The 25431-nt window shown below is 52.9% G+C and overlaps 1 protein-coding gene across 1 annotated transcript in view; it reads left to right on the top strand.

The window, feature by feature from the left end:
- Positions 1-25431, top strand: part of LOC135405248 (zinc finger protein 271-like) — a 774083-nt gene that overhangs the window by 528970 nt on the left and 219682 nt on the right. The gene's annotated exons all lie outside the window — the stretch shown is intronic.

The following is a 25431-nucleotide window of genomic DNA, read 5'->3' as shown; positions in this document are numbered from 1 at the left end:
TGGGATTGCAGAGCCTCCCTCGGGTCCCCAGCAGGAATCAGCAGCAAGGAATAGAAACAAAAGGCCCCCCTGAAGATTTCAGGGGGAGTGTCCTGTAGGAAGGGACAGTGTCACCCCACCAGAGCAGGGCTGGCAAGTGGGAGGTTGCTCCAGGGGTCTGCAAGAGGCCTCCTGCTCTGCTCGGCCCCAGCACTGGCTGGTACCAACACCCCCGGCTGCCCCCGGCCCTGGGCAGCTCTGCTGCCACAGGCTGTGCCCTCACCGTGGCCCTGCAATGGCCCTGCCTGTCCCTCCCCCGTGGCCCTGCCCCTGTCTCTTGGCTCTCTCTCTGCCAGCTCAGTGTGGGGCACATGGGCTGGGGGTCCCTCCCAAGCCCCCCGGGCAGCCGGCGTTGGCTGGGGGGATGTGAGGGCTGGGCCTGCTCAGCACAGCCCCGGCCTCGTGCCCAGCGCCTCTTTCCTGACCCACACAAGAGCTTCCCAGCCCCCCCAGGGTTCCCCTGCTGCTGCCTCTGCTCCTGGCCCTGCCTTTGCTGCTCCCTTGCCTGGGGCAGCAGCTGCAGGGGGGGATGGCAGCAGCTTCAGCTCCACGGCACTTCCTGGGGGGAGCTCAGCCCGGGGGGGACAGGCAGGGACCTGATGGGGAAGGCACAGGGACAACCAGGCCCCCCACACTGACACTGCTGTCTCTGCTCCTCCTTGCAGGCTCCGTGGCCAGGCACAGTTTGTGTTCCTGGGTGCCCACCATCTCAGCACTTGGAGACGCTCAAATCAGCGCCCGCAGCTCTGCAGCAAAGCCCCAGCTCGCCTGGCACACAGGGGATGGAGACAGCACCTGCTCGGGGATGGGCACTCACAGCTTCTCCTTGGCACTCACGGGGCTCTCCTTCCTCAGCAGCACCTCTGCCTTGCACTTATTCTCAGCCTCACCTCAGGGACAGCTCTGGCCTCACCTCCGCGCCACTTCTCAGCCTCACCTCAGGGCCTGGGCTCAAGGACAGGAACCTGCAGGGAGGGGACATCAGGTGCAAGGTCAGGGCTGCCTGCTTGCACTGGCCTCTGGGCTTCTTTCTCCTACAACCAGCCCACAACTTAGCCTGCTTTTCTAACACCACACATTTACACACTAACCTTGGAGATAGATATGGACAGACATCTCTATCACCCTGGGGATAGAGCCTCAAGCATGTGCTGCCATAGGAATGGGAATCACAGAATCACAGAATCAGCCACGTTGGAAAAGACCTCTGAGATCATCAAGTCCAACCCTGGATCCAACCCCGCTGTGCTTCCCAGACCATGGCACTGATGCCACATCCACTCTCACCTCAAACACCTCCAGGGACGCTGACTCCACCCCCTCTCTGCCCAGCCCATTCCAAGGCCTGATGACTCTTTTGGCAAAAAATTGCTTCCTAATATCCAACCTAAACCTCCCCTGGCACAGCTCAAGACCCAGCCCTCTTGTCCTACTGCTGCTTCCTGGCAGAACAGCCCCACCCCCACCTGGCTCCAACCTCCTGGCAGGGACTTGCAGAGAGTGATGATTCATCCTGGGGACCTAAAGGTAGCCTCTGCAATCCCATCCATGGGGCACAATCTCCTCTCCAGAGTTTGACTCACTGCAGACTTTGCAGGGAAATCTCTGCTCGCAGTTGCATCCTGAGCCCAAGGTCAGTTTGTATCCCCAAGTGCTGATCCAATGGGTGCCCTGGGATTGGAGCCTGGGCTCTAATTAACCTCTCCTGTGCTGCCAAACAGCAGGAGCAGTATGGCCAAGGGACAAACTCTGTGATCCCTGTCAGTGTCCATGATCCCTGTCAGTGTCCTTCAGGGAAATTGGGAGGAGGAAATGAAGAAACTGGTTTGGAACTAAACTGGTGTTAAAGTGGGAAAAACCTCCTTCCATGGAAATAAAACTCAGACAGTTTTTCCTGGGCTGAACAAGCTCATTCAGGGATGAAGGACTGGGACTTCTGTGGACACTTGTGCTGGTTTCTTTGGACACTCGTGTTCCTTCAGAGAGCCCCTGGAAACACTCTGCTGTTCACTCCCAGTGCCACCAGTGCCTGGGTCCTGTCTGCAGCAGCAGATTGCAGTGGGATGGGAGAAATGCTTTTCTGAGCCTCTGGGCTGGACACAGGCACAGCCTGACCCTGAACCCAAGGGAAACAAAGACAAATTCCACGGCTTTAGCTGGACCAAGGTTGGGGGGGTTTCCTGAGGGCAGCACTACACCAGACTTTTGTGTGTGTGTGTGAGACAGGCAGAAGCACAAACACCTGCACAGCCCAGAGCAGTCAGTGTGGGGCTGTGCTTGCTGCTGCAGAGACCCCCAGGGAACAAACCCAGGCAATACTTTGGGTTTATTCCTTGCTCTGTGCCAATGGAATAGAATGTTCCACAGGAGCTCTGTCCCCCTCTGTGGCACTCGGTGGCTTGAAGCTGAAGAGGGTGGGGGTCAAGTGCAAGGTCCCTTCTGAAGTGTGTGTCCCTAAGGAGGACACTTGCCTTATTATTGCTTATTATGTGTAATATCTTACAGATCTATCATACAAGAGCTAAAGATGGATTCTATAGAATATGTGCCATATATATGGTACAGAATATATCTGATTATTGCTTTATCTGTCTGTCCAGACAGATATTGTGTATGCAGAGAGATTGTATTTGAGGGATATGTTTCTCTCACTACCCTGTGAGCTCCACTCCCAAGGCCAGTAAATTCCTGAAGCTCCCCCTTCTGTGCCCTGCAGGTTTTGGCAGATTTGCAAGAGCAGGGGAATCATTCCCTGCAGCCCCTTTGCACTGTAGGAAATGGGAGCCCTGTGCACATCCTGCTGCCTCCAGATTCCATTCTGGGTGTGGGAACGACCCTGTGGGGAGCAAAGAAATGCCTGGTTCTGCAGGAGTTGCAGATGCTCAAGGGGCAGCAGGACCAAGTCAGGGGCCTGGGGGGCTTTGGGGTGCGGGAGGGTCCTGGGGGAGCTGGGGAGGGGCTTTGGAGAGTGGGGGTACAGACCAGGACAGACCAGTACAGACACCAGTACCTCCTCACTGCTCCCCAGATCTCTCCTGGAGCTGGGCCACCTTGTCGTGGGACACATGAGCCCCCCCAGTGCCCTCCCAGTACAGCCCAGTGCCCCCAGTACAGCCCACTGTGTTCCTGTCCCAGGGTGCCGGGTGATCCCTCTTTGAGAGGGTTTGGAATGGATTTGAGGGGGGGGCTGGGGGAGATTTGAAGGGATCTGGGGGATGTTAGATGGGGATTTGGGGGGTGTTGGTGGTCTTTGGGTGTATTTGGGAGAGTTAAAAAGGGTTTGGGGGGCATTGGGGCATCAAAGGGATCTTGGGGGGGAGGGGATTAAAGGAAAAATGGAGGTTAAGTGTGGGGAGCATGTCTGGATGCACAGGGGATGTGCCAGGCCGAGGGGCCCGAGGGGACATGCGCAGTCACATACAACTCTATTGGCTGAAGAAGTCACATGGTACACAGGGATTTAAGAGTGGGAAATTTGAATAAAAGCTCTTTTTGACCATACCATCGCACGAGGAGCGTCTTCATTCCTTGTTATACAAGGACCCATGCTACAAATGGCGACCCGACAGGGACATTTTTAGCTTATATTAAGTAAGATAAATATCCTGGATCAGGAGATTAGCCGGTAACTCCGGGATCGTCTCGATTTTTCGGAGACGGGAGTTTTTACCGCAAAAAACCTTGACGTCAATAATCCGTGGTCTTAGTGGCATCTAAGAGATGGACAGTTTAGTTTAGCGAGCTCAAAAATAGTAAGATAGTGCACAGAAGAAGAGAAGAAAGAAGTTGAAGAAGAAACCGAGAGGTCAAAACAGCCACCGAGAGAGCGAAGAAGGTCAAAGCAACATCAAAGACGGTGAGTCTGTCTGGAACGCATTCCGCACGTCTAAGACTGATCCCTGGACGTAAGCGTGCCTGCAGCTCAGAGAACGAGCCGTGGAGCACCTTAAGATCGTCAGGGAAAGGCCTGTTTGTCCCCTAAGTGTCGGTCATTTTGATAAAGCGACCCTTCGCTACCGACTGTGTGGACCACATGCAAAAAGCGGCTTGCCGCTGCCGCGTCCTAGCAACCCCAGCCACCGCTGACTCCCGCGGAGCCCCCGTTCCAGTTTTCTGTCCAGCAGAAACTGGCCGCGGCTCCCCGCCTGCTCGTTGCTGCTGACTGACCCTGCGGCGTGCTTAAAAAGCACTGCCAGCAAAAAGCCCTTGCGCCGTGTTCAGACCGCGCGGGCTTTACCGAGGCGCCGAGCCGCGCCTTCCGATACAGTGCACTCCGACCCCCGCGCCGCCCAGCGAACCGCGGGAGCCCCCGGAGCCGCCGCTGCCACCGCTGCGAACGCCGCGCTCACCGGAGACGGAGCCGGGACCACGCCGAGCCGTCGCCACGTGACTGAGAGGCCGCCGCCAGCGCCGCCGCTTCGTTCGCCGCCTTGCAGCCCGCGCACGCCGATCGCCGCAACCCCAAGTCACTGCCTCTACAGCCAGCCCCCGCGTCCATCGCTACAGCTGCCCGTGCCTGCCGCCGCCGTTTGCCGTCTGCCGCCTGCACCGGGACATCAGCCGCCGCCGACAGGACGCCACAGCCCAGCCGACAGTGAGCCAACACAAATCAACAAACCGACAGACCCTCTTCAGCAGCGCACACCAGCAGCGCCGAGGCTCAAAGGTAACATGGGAAACTTTTTCCCTACCGAACTATCACGAGACACAGAAGCACTGGCTGCTCTGCTGAATCCTTACTATGTTCAGGTTACAAGGGCTGAACTCTCAGAGTTGGTGCGGCTCATTAAAGCAGCCGTACCAGAACTGCCTCTAGTTGAAGCCCTTAACATTCACATATGGGACAAAATAGGCAACCTTATCAAACTCAAGGCTCAGGGAGGGGATTCCCAAGCAAACAATGCTTATCCAGCCTGGCAAGCTATAATGACTGCATTAAGCAGATCCCATAAAAGAACGACGAACTCATACACCCCCACTCACGCTGCAACCAGCAGCCCCACTTTTACGCGCCGCAATTCAAACACACAAACCGCGGCGGGGGGAGGGGGTGGAGCCGTTCACAATTCAACTCTGGGGAAGGGAACAGGAAACCCAAGGGACACGGACCGGCAGGAGGGAGCGGGACCTCAAATGCGAGGTTCCAGTCCGTGGGACAGCAGCAGGGGGTCCCGTGACGGGGGTGGGGGGGCTAGCCCAGCTTACTTGCCAACCCATCCCGCGCATGAATGCCGAGTACGCGCCCAGGGGCGGGCACCACCATCTCGCCCGCCACGCGATACGGACGCTGACCCATCCTTCCCCGCCCCTGCGCCGTCTTCCCCAACCACCACCACCACCCACCCACAGGCAGCCGCTTTCGCCGGAGCTGCAGGGGGGGGGGGATGGGACGAATGGGGGGAGGAGGAGGGGGATTTCGGGATAGCTCCGCCGGCAAGGGATGAAGCGACATACCGAGAGGGCACAATTGATAGGTGGGCTTTATGTAGAGAAGAGGCATTGCGTACTGGGGACTTACAAGTTATACAAGCATGTCCAGTAATTATCGGCCCACGTCAAAGCCGCAGATTCCAACCATTACCACATGAATTAACCAAAGAACTGAGACAGTTAATAAGAGAAACGGGTGTTTCATCCCCTAACACGCTTGCATTTTTAGAATCACTAAGTTCCACATATATCTTCATGCCTCATGATTGGAGAACCCCGTTACAAATAAGCCTTTCTAACACACAGTACAATGTATGGCTGAACGATTTTAGAGAAATCTGTTCTGCCTATGCTAATGACCCACAAGCAGGGGTATCAGCACACCAACTCACAGGGGATGGTAACTATTGTTCCATAGATGCTCAAACCGGGTACAACAGAGAGGTATACGAAGTCATTGCAAAGCATGCCATGCGAGCAATAAGGAAATTACCCTCATCAGACAGAGACGCAAACTTGTCATTTACAAAAATAGTACAGGGCCCAACAGAACCTTATACAAAATTCTTAGATCGGCTGCAGTCTGCTCTGGATAGGCAGATTGAAAATGAGGAAGCCAGAGAAATCCTTAGCAGAAGACTGGCTTTCGAAAATGCTAATGTGGATTGCCAGAGAGTTCTGCAAACCCTTCCTAAGAGGGAAACTTGCAGTATCTCAGAATTAGTTCGTGCCTGCCAGGAGGTAGGTTCTTTAACACATCAAACAGATTTGCTAGCAGTAGCACTGAGTACTCAGTTAAGAACACAGCAGGGGGCCAGACCCAGAGAAGGTTGCTTCATTTGTGGGGCCCCCGACCATTTCCAAAGGGACTGCCCTCAGAAACCTCTAGCATTGGTACATCGAAAGCAACCCAAAGCAAGGAGGATGCCAAAAAACTGGAGGCGAGGGGCGCTGTCGCACGCCCCGATACAGCAATCACATGCGACACAAGGGAACAGGCTGGCGATTTGCGCCCCCCCAGCTCAGCCAGCGCTCTGTGCCCCTACACCCCAGCCAGCGATCTGTGCCCCTCCACCCCAGCCAGCGCTGGGCTGGACTTATCCAACAGGGACACAGTCCTCATAACTTCCACTGAGGTAGTGCTAATCCCGACTGGGTGTTGGGGTCCCCTTAATCCAGGGGTACATGCACTGCTGATTGGAAGGTCCTCCACCACCAGAATGGGTTTGTTTGTGCTGCCAGGTGTAATAGATTCAGATTCTCATAGTGAGATTCTAATAATGGCTTGGACCCCTTCACCCCCCTGCTTCATCCCGAAAGGACAGAAGCTTGCTCAGTTAATCCCCTTCTACAGTGCGTCGCCTGCAGGGGAGGGGGGGAGGGAGCGGGGTTCAGGGGCCTTTGGCAGCACGGGACAACCACAAGTTTACTGGGCAGCAGCCATCACAGCCACACAGCCGCTCATGACGTGCCAGGTTAATGGGCACCGATTTACAGGCCTTTTGGACTCGGGAGCCGATGTCTCCATCATAAAAGACTCGGAGTGGCCACTTGACTGGCCCACTGTTTGCCCAGCTGCAACCATTCAAGGGGTAGGAGGTACACAAAGACCCAGACAGAGTGCTCAAATACTCACTGTCTTGGGGCCGGAGGGACAATTGGCAAAGGTAGCTCCATTCATAGCTCCAATCCCTTGCTCTCTGTGGGGACGTGATATACTTTCACAGTTTGGCACAGTCATGCAAATACCTCCTGCAAGCAACCAGGTTTTTCAATAGGGGCCATTGGTCAGCCGTCCCAAGCACCGATTAAGCTGGTCTGGAAAAGTGACCAGCCGGTCTGGGTAGACCAGTGGCCCATGAAAAAAGAAAGGCTTGAACATTTAAAAATGCTTGTAGAGGAACAATTAGAAGCAGGACACATTGTGCCAACAAATAGTCCCTGGAACACTCCTGTATTTTGCATTCCCAAAAAATCTGGCAAATGGAGGATGATTCAGGATCTCAGAGCAGTAAATGCAGTCATTGAATCCATGGGAACATTGCAACCAGGATTACCCTCACCTGCGATGCTCCCAGCGAACTGGCCTCTGACAATAATTGATTTAAAGGATTGCTTTTTTACCATATTCCTGCACCCCGAGGATGCCCCAAGGTTTGCATTTTCCATTCCAGCATTAAACAACTCACAGCCTATGCAAAGGTATCACTGGGTTGTTCTCCCTCAAGGGATGAAGAACAGTCCAACCATATGCCAAACAGTAGTTGCAAAAGCTATTCAACCCATTAGAAAGCGTTTCCCCTCTGCAATAATATATCAGTTCATGGATGATATTCTAATAAGCATGGCCACAGAAAATGAACTGCAAATTGTTGTTACTGCCTTGACTGATGCTGTCCAAGAAGCAGGCTTACAGGTTGCAGCAGAGAAAATCCAGCGATCGCAGCCCTGGAGCTATCTTGGATGGAGAATCACGCAGCAACAGATTTCCCCACAGCCACTGCAGCTCGAGGTAAAAGACACTTTAACCTTAAATGAGTTGCAAAAACTCCTGGGAGCTATTAACTGGTTAAGGCCTATTCTAGGCTTAACCACAGAGGAGCTACACCCTCTCTTTGTGTTACTAAAGGGGGACTCTGATCTAACGTCTAACAGGGCTCTGACAGCAGAGGCAAAACAGGCGTTGGACATTTGTGCCAAGGCGATAGAATCTAGGCAGAGCAGAAGGAGAGATCCTGAACTGCAAATCTGCCTGGCCTTAGTTCCCAGCAGGTATCAGCCATTTGCAGTCTTGTTTCAGTGGGACCAGACTGAAAAGGACCCACTGCTGGTTCTAGAATGGCTATTTCTGCCCCACACCCCACCTAAAACTGTATGGACAATTAATGAAATGTTTGCTAAGCTTGTTATTAAAGGTAGAGCTCGACTACAGGAACTGGATGGAAGGGATCCAGCGGTCATCTACATTCCAGCCACGAAGGACAATTTAGCTTGGATGCTGGCTGAGGACGCCGAGTTCCAAGCTGCCTTAGCAGGTTTTGATGGTAACATTTCAGTTAACCTCCCTAAGCACAAACTTTGGGCAGAAATCGGTAATTTGCCTTTAAGAACCACGACTAGATGCAGAAGTGAGCCAATAAAAGGCCTCACAGTTTTTACAGATGCATCTGGACGATCACAAAAAGCTGCAGTGACTTGGGTGAATCCTGATACAGGACAATGGGAACAAAAGGTACAGATCATGAACCAATGCTCTGTGCAGGTTCTGGAACTGGCTGCTATTCGTATTGCCTTGGAAAAGTTTTCTGAACAACCTGTTAATATTGTCACTGATTCTTGTTATGCTGCAGGGTTAGTTTCACGTCGAGAATGTTCATTTCTTCGGGATGTTTCTAACCCTCATTTGTTGTTTGAAATGCGTTCTATTTGGTTCCTTGTCAATCACAGAAAGTTTGATTTCTATATAATGCACATCAGGTCTCACACTGACATGCCAGGGCCAATAGCTGAAGGGAACCGGGAAGCTGACAAAGCAGCAATGTTCAACACAGTACCTAGGACCCTTGAGCAAGCAAAATTGTCCCATTCATTTTTTCACCAGAATGCACGCTCTCTAAAGAGACAATTCAAAATTACTATCAATCAGGCCCGAGATATCATATTGTCTTGTCCAGACTGTCAAAAAATCACCCCTATGCCATCTCAGGAAGGTGTTAACCCCAGAGGGTTAGTATCCAATGAAATATGGCAATCAGATATTACACACATCCCAGAATTTGGCCCCTTGAAATATGTACATGTAATTGTAGACACACATTCACAGTACATCACTGCTACAGCACACACAGGTGAGAAAGCCAAGGATGTAATAAGACACTGGCTAAGCTGTTTTGCTACCCTTGGCACTCCAAAACAGATAAAAAGTGATAATGGACCAGCATATGTCTCTGAAAAGGTAAGGAATTTCCTATCAGAATGGGGAATTTCACATATTACAGGAATTCCACACTCACCTACGGGACAAGCAATTGTAGAAAGAGCACACCGCACACTGAAAGAGATGCTAATAAAACAAAGAGGGGGGGAGAAGCTATGTAGTCCACAAGAACGTTTGTGGAAAGCCACATATGTTATCAATTTTTTAAATTGTGACAGTGCTGAAAGAAGCAGATATGAGAAGCAGCACAAATCTCAGGCGTTTGCCTCTCCCAGGCCGTTAGTCATGGTAAAAGATTTGATTTCGGGACAGTGGACAGGACCTTTAGATCTTATGACTTGGGGAAGAGGTTATGCTTGTGTGGCAACAGGAAAAGAACTGAAGTGGATTCCCTCCAGGTGTGTAAAGCCCTATTTGGATACACAATCACAGCTGCAGGAACCAGATAACTCAGGAGTTTAAAAACAGTTATGTTATGTTTCAGTTTACGTTAATGACCAATGTGGTGACAAGCAAACTGCAAATATTGGTGTGTGTATGTTTGTGCATGAATGATGACGGCCGTCGTGTGTGAGTTGAGTGAATGAATAAGAGAATTGTGTGACTGGAAAACATAAAAACACAGAATACCTCACAAAACCACATTACCTATACCACAAGGTCACCTTGAAAGAATTGAGTTTTGATATGCTTACCCTGTTTCTTGAATAAAGTTGAAATCCCCAGTTATTAAAAAACCCTCAGATTAATAAAAGTTATAGTTTACACACAGTTGGGCTAAAGGCCCCAAGTTAATAAAATAGTTATCCAAGTTGCACTACCCTATAGGAATATAAGGTTTTAAAAGGTTTATGTTAGAGTTAAGAAGCTAAGTGAAGCAATGTGCTGGGTCGCTGCGAAGCTTGGTAGTTTACAATGTTCTGGTTGTTTGCACTGTTTTTTACACTGTTTTTTGTGACTTCTTTAAATATTTGAGAGAGGGGATGTGTGGGGAGCATGTCTGGATGCACAGGGGATGTGCCAGGCCGAGGGGCCCGAGGGGACATGCGCAGTCACATACAACTCTATTGGCTGAAGAAGTCACATGGTACACAGGGATTTAAGAGTGGGAAATTTGAATAAAAGCTCTTTTTGACCATACCATCGCACGAGGAGCGTCTTCATTCCTTGTTATACAAGGACCCATGCTACAGTTAAGGGACATTTTGGGGGGGTTAAAAAGGCCTGTGGGGGAGAGGAGGGGCTGCACCAAGAGCAGGTGAGTCCTGAGCCCCTCTCTCAGTGTCCCCGAGACCTTCTTGGTGTCCCCAGTTCCCCCTTTGACACCCCGAGACCCCCCTGGTGTCTCCAATGTCCCCAGGCCCCAATTCCCCCCTTGACACCCCCAATTCCACTGTTCTCAAACCCCTCCCCACTGTCTCCAAACCCCATCCCTGATGTCCCCAACCCTCCATCTCACCCCAGGAGCCCCCCTGGACCCTCTGACCACAACTTCCCCCCCCTACCCACAGTCACAGAAAGGCCAAGGGCATCTGGGGACACATTGGGGACAACTGGGGGACTTTGTGGGTAATGGGTGATTACTGGGGGATACTGGGACACACTGGGGGGAACCAAGGGGCACTGGGAGGGACTGGGGAGTTACTGGGACATTACCAGGACACAGCAGGGGACACTGGGAGGTTACTGGGCCATACTGGGGGTTACTGGGTGCTCACTGGAGGATCACTGGGCCATACTGGGGGGCAGTGGGAGGTCACTGGGACACACTGGCCATACTGAGGGGGTTACTGGGCCATACTGAGGGTCACTGGGAGGTCACTGGGATATACTGGGGGCACTGAGATCCCCTTAGTTGGTTCTGCTACATCTCCCCCCTGGACTTTTGGGGGCACCCCCAGGACCCCTCCCCTGAGGGCTGGGAGATCCCCTGAACCCCACTGCTGGGCTCTAGGGGACACCCAGGTCCCCCTTCCTTTGGGGTCTCTGTGTGCTGAGTTTTGGGGGTCTCTGGGGTTCGAGGGGGGAATTGGGATCCCCTTTCCCTGGGGTCGGTTTGCTGGGCTGGCAGAGGTGCTGTGGTGGGATGGGAAATGGCCTCATAGGAGTTTTAGTTGGCCGTGGCCAGACAGGACTGACACGGAGACCCCCCAAAATCCAGGCAAAACCCCTGAAACCCCCTCAGAAATCCACTCTGGAACCATCAAAACCTCCTCAAAAACACCCCAAATCCCCTCAGAGACCTCATCTCCCCCCCAGAACACCCTAAACCCTCTCAGTGACCTGCAAAATCCACCTGGGATCCCCGAGGCCCTTTCAGGGACCTCAAAACCCCCCTCAGGGACCCTCAAAACTGCTTCAAAGACCCCCCCCGCAAAGCCCCCAGGACCTCCCAATTCCCTCGGAGACTCCAAAACTCCCTCAGGGATTCCCAAACCCATTCAGGGACCTTTAACCTCCCCCCTAAGTCCCTTCGCGACACCAAAGCTCCTTAGAGACCCCCAAAACCTCCTCAGGGACCTCTAAAAGCCCCTAAGGGACCACAAAACCACAGAACAGCAGAAGAGCTTTCTGTAAAGGAAGGGAGCAAAGAATCTGAGAAGGAGGAGACCAAGGAAAAACTGAAGCAAAGCAATAAAATCATCCTGGCCCTTGCAGTTTTTCCTTCACCTTTTTCTCACTTTTCCTTTTTTTAGGGTTCTTTTTTTGGTTGGGTGGTTTTGAATTTTTTTTCCGAGGGACTTTCTCGGCAATCGAATCGAACATCCGGGTTCTTGGGAGGCCTCCGGGCCCCGCGGCCCCCGAGACGGTTCCAAGGCCCTGCGCTCTGACCCTCGGGAACCCCCGAACCGCCGCGCTAAACCCTCCCGAGCCCTCCAGCCTTTCCCCCCACAGCCGCGCTCCCCGCAGCCCCCGAGGGGATCCCCAGACCCCGCTCTCCCGCACCCCCCGCCTGCACTCAGAGCTCACCGACCGACCCGCCGCCATCACCGATTCCCGGCAGCCAACGCGGCAGGGGCGGGGGCGGGGCTGCGGGGGCGTGGCCGCGCGCTGATTGGCTGCGGCGGCGTTCTCTGAACGCGGTGCGCGCGCAGCCGGGACTCGGTGATGGCGGCGGGGCCTGCGGTTCGCTCTGAGTGCTGTGAGTCCCCCCGGGGGGGCTCGGGAGGGTTTAGCGGGGGGGTTCGGGGATAACCGAGGAGGTTTTGAGGGGTCCCTGAGGGAGTTCGGTGTCCTGAGGGGACTCAGGGGGTGGTTGAAGGTTCCTGAAGGGGTTTGCGGATGTCTGAGGGGGTTTTGGTTTCTGAGGAGATTTGGGGGGTGCCAGGTGGGGTTTGGGGGTCTCTGAGGAGGTTTGGGGGTCCTGGCGGGACCTTTTAGGCAGTTTTGGGGTCTCTAGGGGGTTTACGGGGTCTTAGACGGTTTTGAGGGTCTCTGAAGGGGATTAGGGGGTCTCTAAAGGGGACTGGGGGGTCCCAGGTAGGTTTTGCGGGTCACTGAGAGGGTTTAGAGGGTGCTGAGGAGGGATAAGGTCTCTGAGGGCATTTGAGGGGACCTTGAGAAGGTTTTGATGTGTCGAGGGGGATTTCAGGAGTTTTGAGGGCATTTTGGGGGGGGCCCCTAAAGCCCAGCAGCGGGTCCAGGGGGTCCCCCAGCCCCCAGGGGAGGGGTCCTAGGGATGCCCCCCAAAATCCGGGGGGGGAAATGTACCACATCCAGGTAAGGGGATCCCTAGACCCCAGTATATGCCAGTGACTTTCCAGTGACCCCTTCAGTGACCAGCCAGTGTGTCCCAGTGACCTTCCACTGCCCCCCAGGATGGCCCAGTGATCCTCCAGTGAGCACCCAGTAACCCCCAGTATGGCCCAGTAACCTGCCAGTGTCTCCCCGTGTGTCCTGGTAATCCCCCAGTAACTCCTCAGTCCCTCCCAGTCCCTCCCAGTGTCCCTCAGTAAACCCCCAGTCCCTCCCAGTGCCTCCTGGTTCCCCCCAGTGTGTCCCAGTATCCCCCAGTAATCACGTAGGGCCCTGCAAAGCCCCTCTACTCTCCCCAATGTTTCCCCAGATGCCCTTGGCCTTTCTGTGAGGGTGTGGGGGGGATGTTTTTGTGGTCAGGGGGTCCAGGGGGGCTCCTGGAGTGAGATGGAGGGTTGGGGACATCAGGGATGGGGTTTGGGGACAGTGGGATTCGGGGTGTGAAGGGGGCAATTGGGGCCATGAAGAGGCCCTGGGGACATTGGAGATACCAGGGGGGTCTCGGGGTGTCAAGGGAGGAACTGGGGACACCAAGAGGGTCTTGGGGACACCAGGGGGGGTCTCAGGACTCACCTGATCTTGGTGCAGCCCCTCCTCTGCCCGCCTAGGCCTCATTAACCCCCCCCAAATGTCTCCTAACCTCCATTTTCCCTTTAATCCCCTCCCCCCATAGGTACCTCTGACCCCCCAATGTCCCCAAGACCTCTTTTAACTTCCCTAAAGGCACTCAAAACCCCCAAATCCCCATCCAAACTCCTCAAATCCCCCCAAATCTCCCACAGCCCCCCCTCAAATCCCTTCCAACCCCCCCAGAGAGGGATCACCCACACCCTGGGACAGGAACACAGTGGGCTGTACTGGGGGCACTGGGCTGTACTGGGAGGGCACTGCGGGGGCCTCAGGTGTCCCACGACAAGGTGGCCCAGCTCCAGGAGAGATCTGGGGAGCAGTGAGGAGGTACTGGTCTGTCCTGGTCTGTACTGGTCTGTCCTGATTTGTGCCCCCAATCCCCAAAGCCCCTCCCCAGCTCCCCCAGGACCCTCCTGGACCCCAAAGCCCCCCAGGCCCCCCCATGCCCCTGACTTGGTCCTGCTGCCCCTTGAGCATCTGCAGCTCCTGCAGAACCAGGCATTTCTTTGCTCCCCACAGGGTCGTTCCCACACCCAGAATGGAATCTGGAGGCAGCAGGATGTGCACAGGGCTCCCATTTCCTACAGTGCAAAGGGGCTGCAGGGAATGATTCCCCTGCTCTTGCAAATCTGCCAAAACCTGCAGGGCACAGAAGGGGGAGCTTCAGGAATTTGCTGGCCTTGGGAGTGGAGCTCACAGGGTAGTGAGAGGAACATATCCCTCAAATACAATCTCTCTGCATACACAATATCTGTCTGGACAGACAGATAAAGCAATAATCAGATACATTCTGTATCATATATATGGCACATATTCTATAGAATCCATCTTTAGCTCTTGTATGATAGATCTGTAAGATATTACACATAATAAGCAATAATAAGGCAAGTGTCCTCCTTAGGGACACACACCTCAGAAGGGAACTTGCACTTGACCCCCCCCTCCCTTCAGCTTCGAGCCACCTGGTGCCACAGAGGGGGACAGAGCTCCTGTGGAACATTCTATTCCAGTGACACAGAGCAAGGAATAAACCCAAACTATTGCCTGGGTTTGTTCCCTGGGGGTCTCTGCAGCAGCAAGCACAGCCCCACACTGACTGCTCTGGGCTGTGCAGGTGTTTGTGCTTCTGCCTGTCTCACACACACACACAAAAGTCTGGTGTAGTGCTGCCCTCAGGAAACCCCCCCAACCTTGGTCCAGCTAAAACCATGGAATTTGTCTTTGTTTCCCTTGGGTTCAGGGTCAGGCTGTGCCTGTGTCCAGCCCAGAGGCTCAGAAAAGCATTTCTCCCGTCCCACTGCAATCTGCTGCTGCAGACAGGACCCAGGCACTGGTGGCACTGGGAGTGAACAGCCGAGTGTTTCCAGGGGCTCTCTGAAGGAACACGAGTGTCCAAAGAAACCAGCACAAGTGTCCACAGAAGTCCCAGTCCTTCATCCCTGAATGAGGTTGTTCAGCCCAGGAAAAACTGTCTGAGTTTTATTTCCATGGAAGGAGGTTTTTCCCACTTTAACACCAGTTTAGTTCCAAACCAGTTTCTTCATTTCCTCCTCCCAATTTCCCTGAAGGACACTGACAGGGATCATGGACACTGACAGGGATCACAGAGTTTGTCCCTTGGCCATACAGCTCCTGCTGTTTGGCAGCACAGGAGAGGTTAATTAGAGCCCAGGCTCCAATCGCAGGGCACGCCTTGAAGATGAGCTTGAAATCAAACGACTTTCCTACTGGAGGGTTAAATTCATTCTCCATCAACTTTTTTTTGGCTAATCTTTGGCAGGAGGAACCTCCAAGCCAACACGCTCAGCCCTTGTTTTCCCCCTATCAGGATTTGTCCTTCCCAAAGCTTGGGCGGATGGAGGAGGAGGCTGCGAGGAAGAGGAAGATGCCTTGGGCCCCCCAGGCAGGTGAGGAGGCAGTCAGTGTCCCTTTGGGCGGGTGTTGTGCTGGCTCTGTCAGCCGAGCATGGCCCCGGCTGCAGGACAACCCCGCTGGCGCCGCCGTCCTGCCGGGGCCGGAGTTGGGGGGATGTCCTTGGCCTTCCCTGTGGGCCGGAGGCAAATCCCCTCCCTGTCCTTCTTGCTTCCTGCCCCAGGCCCCGAGCTGAGGACGGAGAGCCCGGAGGACAAATCCCCCCATGAGACCCTGGTGGGAGAGGCCGTTTTGAAGGGCTCCCCGGCGCAGGAAGGCAGCGGGGAGGAAAAGGGCCGGAGATCCCCCCGCAGGAGGGGCTCCAAAGCCATCCCAGGGTACTCTGAGGAGGAAAGAGCCAGCCTGTGCCGGGAAGGCGGCCGGAGCTTGAGGGGGAGCTCTGACCTGGTGGTCCCTGAGCAGCCTCCCAGCAGAGAGAAGCCTTTCAGGTGCTTGGAATGTGGGAAGAGCTTCAGCAGGAGCTCTCACCTGCTCCGACACCAGGACATGCACACTGGGGCAGGTCCCTACATGTGTGGGGAATGTGGGAAGAGCTTCAGCCGGAGCTTTCACCTTTGTTCCCACCAGCACATCCACACTGGAGAATGTCCTTACACGTGTAGGGAATGTGGGAAGAGCTTCAGGGACAGCTCCACCCTCCACAAACACCATTGCATCCACACTGGGGAACGGCCCTACAAGTGCTTGGATTGTGGGAGGAGGTTTCCAAGCAGTGGGAATTCCTACAGGCATGAGCGGACACATACGGATGAGAGGCCCTTCCACTGCACTGACTGCGGGAAAGGCTTCAAGGAGAAATCCCATCTTGTCACCCACTGGCGCATCCACACCGGGGAGAGGCCCTACAAGTGTGGGGAAGAGATTCACCCAGATTGGTGTCTTGACCAAACACCAACGGACCCACCAGTAAGGGAAGCCCTACCAGTGCCCCGACTGCGGGAAGAGCTTTGGCTGCTGCTTCCACCCTGAATGAACCCCCTGATGTTGAGGCAACCCCTGGAGTCCAGTGACTGTCAGTCCATCCCTTTCGACCACAAAGGGCCAGTCCCCTTTCCCAGGGGCAGCTTCTTCCAACAGAACCCTTTATGGGGGCTGTGTGGAGATTCCTGCCTTGGCTGGGAACCCACTAAGGTCACTCCTGGAGTCTGAGAGCAGAGATCTCCCCATGAGCGTTGGCTTGGGGGAGTTCCATCCCTCTCTAATTAAGAATTATTGCTTTTGTGCCAGCTTGAGTAGAATTGCTTCAACAATTGCTTTAGTGTAGAGCACTGTCCTATCTTATCCTGTACTCCTGGTAGTTTTAGTGTTTGTCTTGTGCAGTAAATAATTCTGATGAAAATCTTTTGTCTGATCACTTATAACCCCAAATAAATTAATTTCTGTCAATAAATGTGATTTGCCATCATTAAAAACTGGGGGACAAAAGTGGTTTAGTCACACCTCTTTAATACCGTTAAACTTCAGCTGTTGTCATAACTCAAGGCTGAGATTGGATCCAGCAGCCCCCAGCACCCCACAGTAAATTGGGAGCTCAGGGGGGCCACCCCCCATTGCCAAGCCCCTGTGCCCAAAAACCGCCATGGGACCATTGGACCTGCCAGACCACCCTCCCTTTTCCACCCTTCTCCCTGTTCCTCCTATTTTCCCACTGTCCCCTCAGTCCCCAGTTTCCCCCCTGAACAGTTTAGGGGTCCAAATCACCACTTTTTGTCCTCTCTCTTTTGGGCACTGAAGGAGAAAATGAGGCTGCACACACAGAGTTCCATTTTGGGACTTGTCCCCCCATCTTTCTGGCGTCCCCCTTTCATTGGGGTTCCTTTGGAAACAGCACCTGGGCTTTGTCTTTTAGTCCACTGGAATTCCCAGCATGGCCCCAAAGCAGTGCCCTGATCCCACACATTCCCCTCCCCTCATGTGCTGGCTGTGTTCAGCCACCAGAGAAAAACACAGGCTGCCATGCAGAGCGTTCCAAGTGGTTTCCACTTTGGCAAACAGCACTCTCTTGATGGAAAAGACCAGTCAAGGCCAAAACACTCCCTTTGGATCTTGATTAACTGAATGCAGCTGCTGCTGCCTTTTGTTGTTCCCACAGAAATTCTCAGGGTTCCTTTGGTTCCAGGAGGCCCTACGTGTCACAATGGACCCTTGATTTCAGGGGGTTCCAAAATGTCTCAGGAATCCTTGGGTTCCAGAAGAGCCTGCAGTTTCACAAGGACCACTTGAATGCAGGAAGTTCTGCAGGGTCCCAATGGCCCCTGGATTCTGGGAGGTTCAGAAATATCTCCAGGCTCCCTTGGTTCCAGGAAAACACGCATGTCAGCAGGAACCCTTGGTTCCAGGAGGTTTGACAGTGTCCCAGAATTCCTTTGATTTCATGAGGCCCTGCATTGTCCCAATGGACTCCTGATTCCATCAGCCCCCTCAATGTCACAATGGTCCCTTGGTTCCAGGAGTTTCTGCAGCGTCCCAGGGTTCCTTCTGTTCCACGTGGACCTGCAGTGTCACGATGGGCCCTGAATTCCAGGAGTTTTGCCAGGGCGACAGTGCCCCCTTGATTCCATGAGATTGCCCAGTGTCCCAGGGCTCCTTTGGCTCCAGAAGGCCCTGCAGTGTCACAATGGTCCTTGGTTCCATGAGGTTCCACCATGTCCTTCCTGGAACATGCGTGGCTGTAATGCTGCCCCACCTGCAGAGCTGCCTCCAGCTCTGGGCTCCAGCACAGGAAGGACATGGACCTGTTGGAGCGAGTCCAGAGGGGATCAGCAAGAGGATCAGAGGGATGGAGCAGCTCTGCTGTGAGGAAAGGCTGAGAGAATTGGGATTGTTCAGGCTGGAGAAGAGAAGGCTTTGGGGTGACTTAATTGTGGCCTTCCAGTGCCTGAAGGGAGCCAACAAGAAAGATGGAGAGAGACTTTGGACAAGGGCCTGGAGTGACAGGACAAGGGGCAGTGGCTTCACACGGATAGAGGGAAGGGTTGGAGGAGACAGAAGGAAGGAATTCTCGACTCTGAGGGTGCTGAGATGCTCTTCAAGGCCCCTCCCAACCCAAAGCATTCCATGATTCTGGGACTGGTGGGTGAGGTGGTGGTCGGAGACATCTGGGGCACAGGGACCCAAAATGAGGGAGTTTTCCATTGTGGGGGAAGGAAGGAGGGGGCAGCAGAACTGACCCCTTGGACACCTGGCAGGCAGGCTTTGGCTGGAAGCTGGTGATGGGGAGCTGAGTGAAGCCCCCACAATGCAGGAGGAAATGGTCAGTGACCTGCTCTGCAGTGAGACCCCCCCAAGTGCCTGGGCCCACATGGGATGCAGCCAAGAGTCCTGAGGGAGCTGGAGAAAGAGCTGGCCAAGCCACTCTCACTCATTGCCCAGCAGTGCTGCACAACTGCACAAGTCCCAGCTGACTGGCAACAAGCAAATGGGATGGCCATGCACAGGAAGGGCCAAAAGGAGCATCTGGGCAACTCCTGTCCTGTCCCATTGACCTCAGGACCAGGGAAGTCCATGCAGTAGATCCTCCTCAGTGCCATCCCATGGCACGGGCAGGACAACCAGGGGATCAGGCCCAGCCAGCGTGGGGTTGGGAAAGGCAGGTCCTGCCTGACCAACCTCATCTCTTTCTCTGACAAAGGACCCGCTCAGCAGCTGAGGGAAAGGCTGGGGATGTTTCTCTCTAGAATTCCAGAAAGCCTTTGGCACCATCTCCCCCAGCATCTCCTGCACAAACTGGCTGCTCATGGCTTGCCTGGGAACTGTTTGCTGGGTGACAAAGTGGCTGATGGCCCAGGGAGTGGTGGGGAATGGAAGGAAATCCAGGTGTGCATGGTCACTAGTGGGGTTCTCAAGGGCTCAGGGTTGGGGCTGCTCCTGTTTAACATCGTTGTGGATGATCTGGGCCAGGGGATCGAGTGCCCCCTCAGGAAAGTCCTGGACAACACCATGTTGAGTGTGAGTGTGGATGTGCTGGAGGGCAGGAAGGCTCTGCAGAGGGATCTGGACAGGCTGGATCAATAAGGCCAAGTGTCAGGTTGTTGTCCCAACAAGCCCCTGGAACGCTCCAGGCTGGGGGCAGAGGGGCTGGAGAGCTGCTCAGCAGGAAGGGACTTGGGGGTGCTGCTTGACAGGGGCTGGATATGAGGCAGAGTGTGCCCAGGGGGGCAAGAAGGCCAAGGGCATCGTGGCCTTTGTGGAGAAGAGTGTGGCCAGCAGGAGCAGAGAACTGATTGCCCCTCTGTGCTGGGCACTGGGGAGGCCCCACCTGGAGTGCTGTGTCCAGTTCTGGCCCCTCAGTGCCAAAAGGCCCTTGAGGGGCTGGAGCGTGTCCAGAGAAGGGAACGGAGCTGGGGAAGGCTCTGGAAAACATGTCTGCTGAGGGACGGCTGAGGGAACTGGGCTTGTTGAATGTGGAGAAGGGGAGGCTCAGGGGGGACCTCATTGCTCTCTGCAATGACCTGAAAGGAGGTTTTAGTGGGGTGGGGGTCGGTCTTCTCTGCCAAGGCTATAGTGAAAGGTTGTGAGGGAATGACCTTAAATTGCATTGGGCAAGGTTCATATTAGATATTAAAGAAACCTTTTTCCACTGAGAGTGTGTTCAGGCGTTGGAACAAGTAGCCCAGGGAGGTGTTGGAGTGTCTAGAAGTGTTCAGGTGTGTGGTGAGTTGACCTTGGCTGGACTCCAGGTGCCCTCCCAGCCGCTCTATCACTCCCCTTTCTCAGCAGGACAGGGAAGAGAGTAAGGTGGAAAAAAAAATAGTGGGTTGAGATAAGGCAATTTTTTTAAATCAAAAAGCAAAGTGATGCTTGGGCACACAGAAGCAAAAGACAGCAGGTTTTGTTCTCTGCTTCCCATGAGCAGCCATGGTGGGCCACTCCCGAGGAGCAGGGCTTGGGTCCGTGGGACGGTTCCTCAGCAGGCAGCCATCAGACAATGAATGCCCCTCTCCTGCTCCGGGCCTCAGCTTTTAGAGCTGAGCTGACCTCCCATGGTCTGCAATGTCCCTTGGGTCAGTTGGGCTCAGCTGGCCTACTTGGGTCCCCTGCCAGGGTCTTGCCCTCAGCTAAGGAAGGAATGTCCCAGGGTTGGTGCTGTGCTCAGCAGTGGCCAAAACACTGGGGTGTTCTCAACCCCCTTCCAGCTGCCAATGCCAAGCCCAGCCCTGGGAGGGCTGCTGTGGGGAACTGAACTGCAGCTCAGCCAGACCCAACCCAAATATCTATGGCACATATTCTATAGAATCCATCCTTAGGTGTTGTATGATAGATCTGTAAGATATTACAAATAATAAGCAATAATAAGGCAAGTGTCCTCCTTAGGGACACCCCCCCCCAACCTACTCGCTGGGTTTGTTCCCTGGGGGTCTCTGCAGCAGCAAGCACAGCCCCACACTGACTGCTCTGGGCTGTGCAGGCATTTGTGGTTCTGCCTGTCTCACACACACCCCCAACCTTGGGATGGATCTGGATGTCACTGGCTGTGATGTCACAGGTGAGATGTGATGTCATATGATGGATGTGATGTCATAGAGGAGCCTTGATGTCAGAACAAGGATGTGATATCACAAAGGAGATGTGATGTCAGAACAAGGATGTGATATCACAGGGATGATGTGATGTCACAGAGGGGAGGACGTGAGATCACAGGGATTATATGATATCACAAGAGATGACTGATGTGATGTCATAGAGGATGTGTGCTGTCACAGGAAGGATGTGATGTCATATGATGGATGTGACACCATAGGGGATATTTTCTGTCACAGGGAGGATGTGATGTCACAGGGGAGCTGTGATATCACAGAGGAGGACACAATATCACAGGGATTATATGATATCACAGGATAGATGTGATGTCATATGCTGGATGTGATGTCATAGAGGATATGTGATTCCACACGAAGGATACGATGTCACAGGGGATATTGTGATGTAACAGGGAAGATCTGATATCACAAGGGAAATGTGATGTCGTATGATGGATGTGACGTCATGAGGGAGCTGTGATGTCAGAGGAAGGATGTAATGTCATATGGGGGTTTTGTGATGTCATGGGGAGGATGTGATATCACAGGGAAGGACGTGACATCATAGGGATGATATGAACTCACCGGAGAGGTGTGATGTCATATGATGGTTGTGGTGTCACAGGGGAGATCTGATGTCATAGGGGAGATGTGATGTCATGGGGAGGTGTGATGTCATAGGGGAGATGTTATGTCACAGGAAGTATGTGATGTCATATAATGGATATGACGTCATAGAGGAGGCTTGATGTCAAAACAAGGATGTGGTATCAGAAGGGAGATGTGATGTCACAACAAGGATGTGATGTCACAGGAGAGATGTGATGTCGCGGGAAGGATGTCATGTCACAGGACAACTGTGATGTCATGGAGAGGTGTGATGTCATAGGCGGATGTGATATCACAAAAAGGATGTGATGTCACAGGGGAGGACGTGACATCAGAGGAATTATATGATATCACAGGAGATGTGTGATATCATATTATGGATGCGATGTCACAGAGAAGCTGTGATGTCACAGGGGAGGACGTGACATCACAGGGATGATATGATATCACAGGAGATGTGTGATGTCATATGATGTATGTGACCTCATAGGGGAGATGTGATGTCACAGGAAGAATGTGATGTTATAGGGAAACTGTGATGTCGTGATAAGGATGTGACATCATAGAGGAGATGCGATGTCACAGGAGAACTGTGATGTCACTGGGGAGGATGTCACGTCACATGGGTGATATGGTATCAGAGGAGTGATGTGATGTCATATGATGGATCTGATGTCATAGGAGAGATGTGATGTCACAGGAAAGATGTAATGTCACAGGGGAGGATGTGATGTCACAAGTATTATATGATCTCACAGGAGAGATGTGATGTCATATGAGGGATGTGACATCATTAGGGAAATGTCATGTCACAGGAAGGATGTGATATCATAGGGGAGCACATGTCGTCAACAGGGATGATATGAGATCACAGGAGACATAATGTCATATGATGGAAGTGACATCACAGGAAGAATGCGATGTCACGGGGAGGATGTGATGTCACAAGGGAGAGATGTGATGTCATATGGTGGTTGTGATGTCATACGGGAGATGTGATGTCACAGGAAGGATGTGATGTCACAGGGAGGATGTGATGTCACAGGTGAGCATGGGATGTCACGGGGATGACAAGATGTCACAGGAAGGATGTGATGTCATGATGATTGTGATGTCATAGGAGAGGATGTGATGTCAAAGGGGAGCTGTGATGTCACAGAAAGGATGTGATGTCACAGACCATATGTGATGTCACAGGAAGGATGTGATGTCACAGGGGAAGCTGTGATGTCACAGGGGAGGAAGTGACATCACAGGAATGATGCCATCGGGGATGTGATGTCACAGGAGAGGATGTGATGTCACATGGCAGGTGTGATGTCACAGAGGAGCTGTGATGTCGCAGGAAGGATGTGATGTCACGAGGCAGCTGTGATGTCACAGGGTAGGACGTGACATCACAGGGATGATGTCATATGGGGAGATGTGATGTCACGAGGATGATGTAATGTCATAGGGGAGCTGTGATGTCATGGTGACAATATGGTATCACAGGAGAGATGTGATGTCATAAGATGGATGTGACGTCAGCTGTGATATCACAATGGAGGTGTGATGTCATAGTGAAAGTGTGATGTCATAATGGATATGTGATGTCACATGAAGGTCGTGATGTCATATGATGGTTGTGACATCATAAGGGATGATGTGATGTCACAGGAAGGATGTGATGTCATGAGGAGAATGTGATGTCATAGAGGAGTGACCAACCTTACTCCAGCTAAAGACATGGAATTTATCTTTGTTTCCCTTCGATTCAAGGTCAGGCTGTTTTATTTCCATTGATGTCTAGAGATGAGTTAGGGGGAGCTCTTTTGGTGAGGAAGGAGTTGTTTACTCTGGAGCATTTGAACTCAGCCTTTGTTCCTGGTTTCTTCCCACTCTTTCAGAGCAGTTCATTTCCCAGGGTGAAAGCTCTGATTCCCCAGCACAGTCAGGTTCTCCTGAGCTCAGGATCTTTCACTGGTCTCATTTTTCTCCGGTATTAATTCTGTGCCGAATTCTTGCTTCCTAGGTCAGTGAAATGTTAGAGGACAGAGAATCTCACCTTGATCTTGGACAGAACACTTCTAGACTTCTTTATTCTATTGAATTCTTCCCTATTAGTTCCGGATGACAGGACACCCATGTGGAAAGTCCCTTGTCTGGTTTTCAGGACTTAAAACAGATGCTTTTCTGATGTGGGTATTTATTGGAGTGTTATTTATTCGACTGTGAGGGTTGAATTGAGTGTTCCTTGCACCTTTAAAAAGTGCAACCCCTTTCATCTATTGTTTTAAAAACCATGCATTAGATGTCAGATGACATAAAGACAGCATGTAGAGATAACCCTGATGTAAGTGATTGTTCCAGTCATCCCGTGTATGGATAAAAGATTTCTAAGGCTTTGTTCCAAGGCCGCTGCCTCGCCCCCACCCTCTGCCTGCCGACCTCGCGCCCCTGGCGCCTGATTGGCTGCTGCCCCACCAATGGGCCATCCCGGGGGATGCAAATATCCCGCCCTGCTGCATATTTATGAGCTCGGGGTGGGGCTTTGAGCCCCTGATCAGTTGCGGGCGAGCTTTTGGTCCCCGCCCTCCGCCGCCGCGCCCGAAGCGCACCCGTGCCAAGTGCGCGGGGTCGGCCACGGGAACTTTGCTTTTTCCTGCAGGGCGCACGGAGGATTTGTCGCTGGGTGCACATGGACTGGGGAGAACTTTGCCTGCCGGAGCCGCTCTCCCTGCACCGCCAGGAAGAGCAGGTACCGCTCCCCGCCCCCAGCTCAGCACTGCACGCCGCCTGCCCCAAAACACACCGGGCAACTCAGACAGGAAATTCCTGGAGGGAAGAAACAATAAAATGTTGATCCCTTCCAAGTGCATATGAGCCTCACGCTGCCGAGCTCTCTAGAGGAGATCTGTGATTGTGCCGGGCCAGTTTGTTCAGTTTTTATCTCTTTTCCATCCACTGGCCTTGTATTAAATTGTCATTGTCCTAAAGCCCATGAGAGAGAAATGAATTGCATTTCTCAATGTGCACTGACAGTGAAATATTTCCCCTCTCTGTCTCCAGTCACACTTATATGTTTCCTTGTGCAGGGGTGACACCAACAGTGGCTGCCGCTTGACATTCCACTCCTTACCTGTTCTTTTCCATTTTGTGGGTCGTCTTTCAGGCTTGAGGTGGGCAGTCACACGTGCACGGTCAGATCTGGAGCAGCACGTCTGTGTGGGGGTTTGTTTCATATATTTGCATTTTCTGTGCAATCCTCTGTCTGTGCAGAGCCAGTTTTGTGTTCCAGTACGTTTCTATCTGTGCCTGTGTGTGTGTTACAGGTATGGAGTGTATTCCTTAGGCAGTTTGAGCAGTGCACTCTATTGTTGTGTGCGTGCACACAGACACGTACACAGTAAGTATATATATGCAGAGCTGTATAACCTCCCTCTGTGCAGTTGCTTGTCAAAATCCAGCTGTTTTTATGTGTTTTTGTTTTTTTTTAATCCACGAGAAGAGAGCTTGCCAGCAATGTAAAGTGTTAGCACCTGATTTTATACCAGATTCTCCATGTAATCTAGCAGGTTTTGTATTGTACTCGCAGTT

Source organism: Pseudopipra pipra, chromosome W, assembly GCF_036250125.1.
Source record: "Pseudopipra pipra isolate bDixPip1 chromosome W, bDixPip1.hap1, whole genome shotgun sequence".
Classification (NCBI taxonomy): Eukaryota; Metazoa; Chordata; class Aves; order Passeriformes; family Pipridae; genus Pseudopipra; species Pseudopipra pipra.
This window is presented reverse-complemented; position numbering and strand designations above follow the sequence as displayed.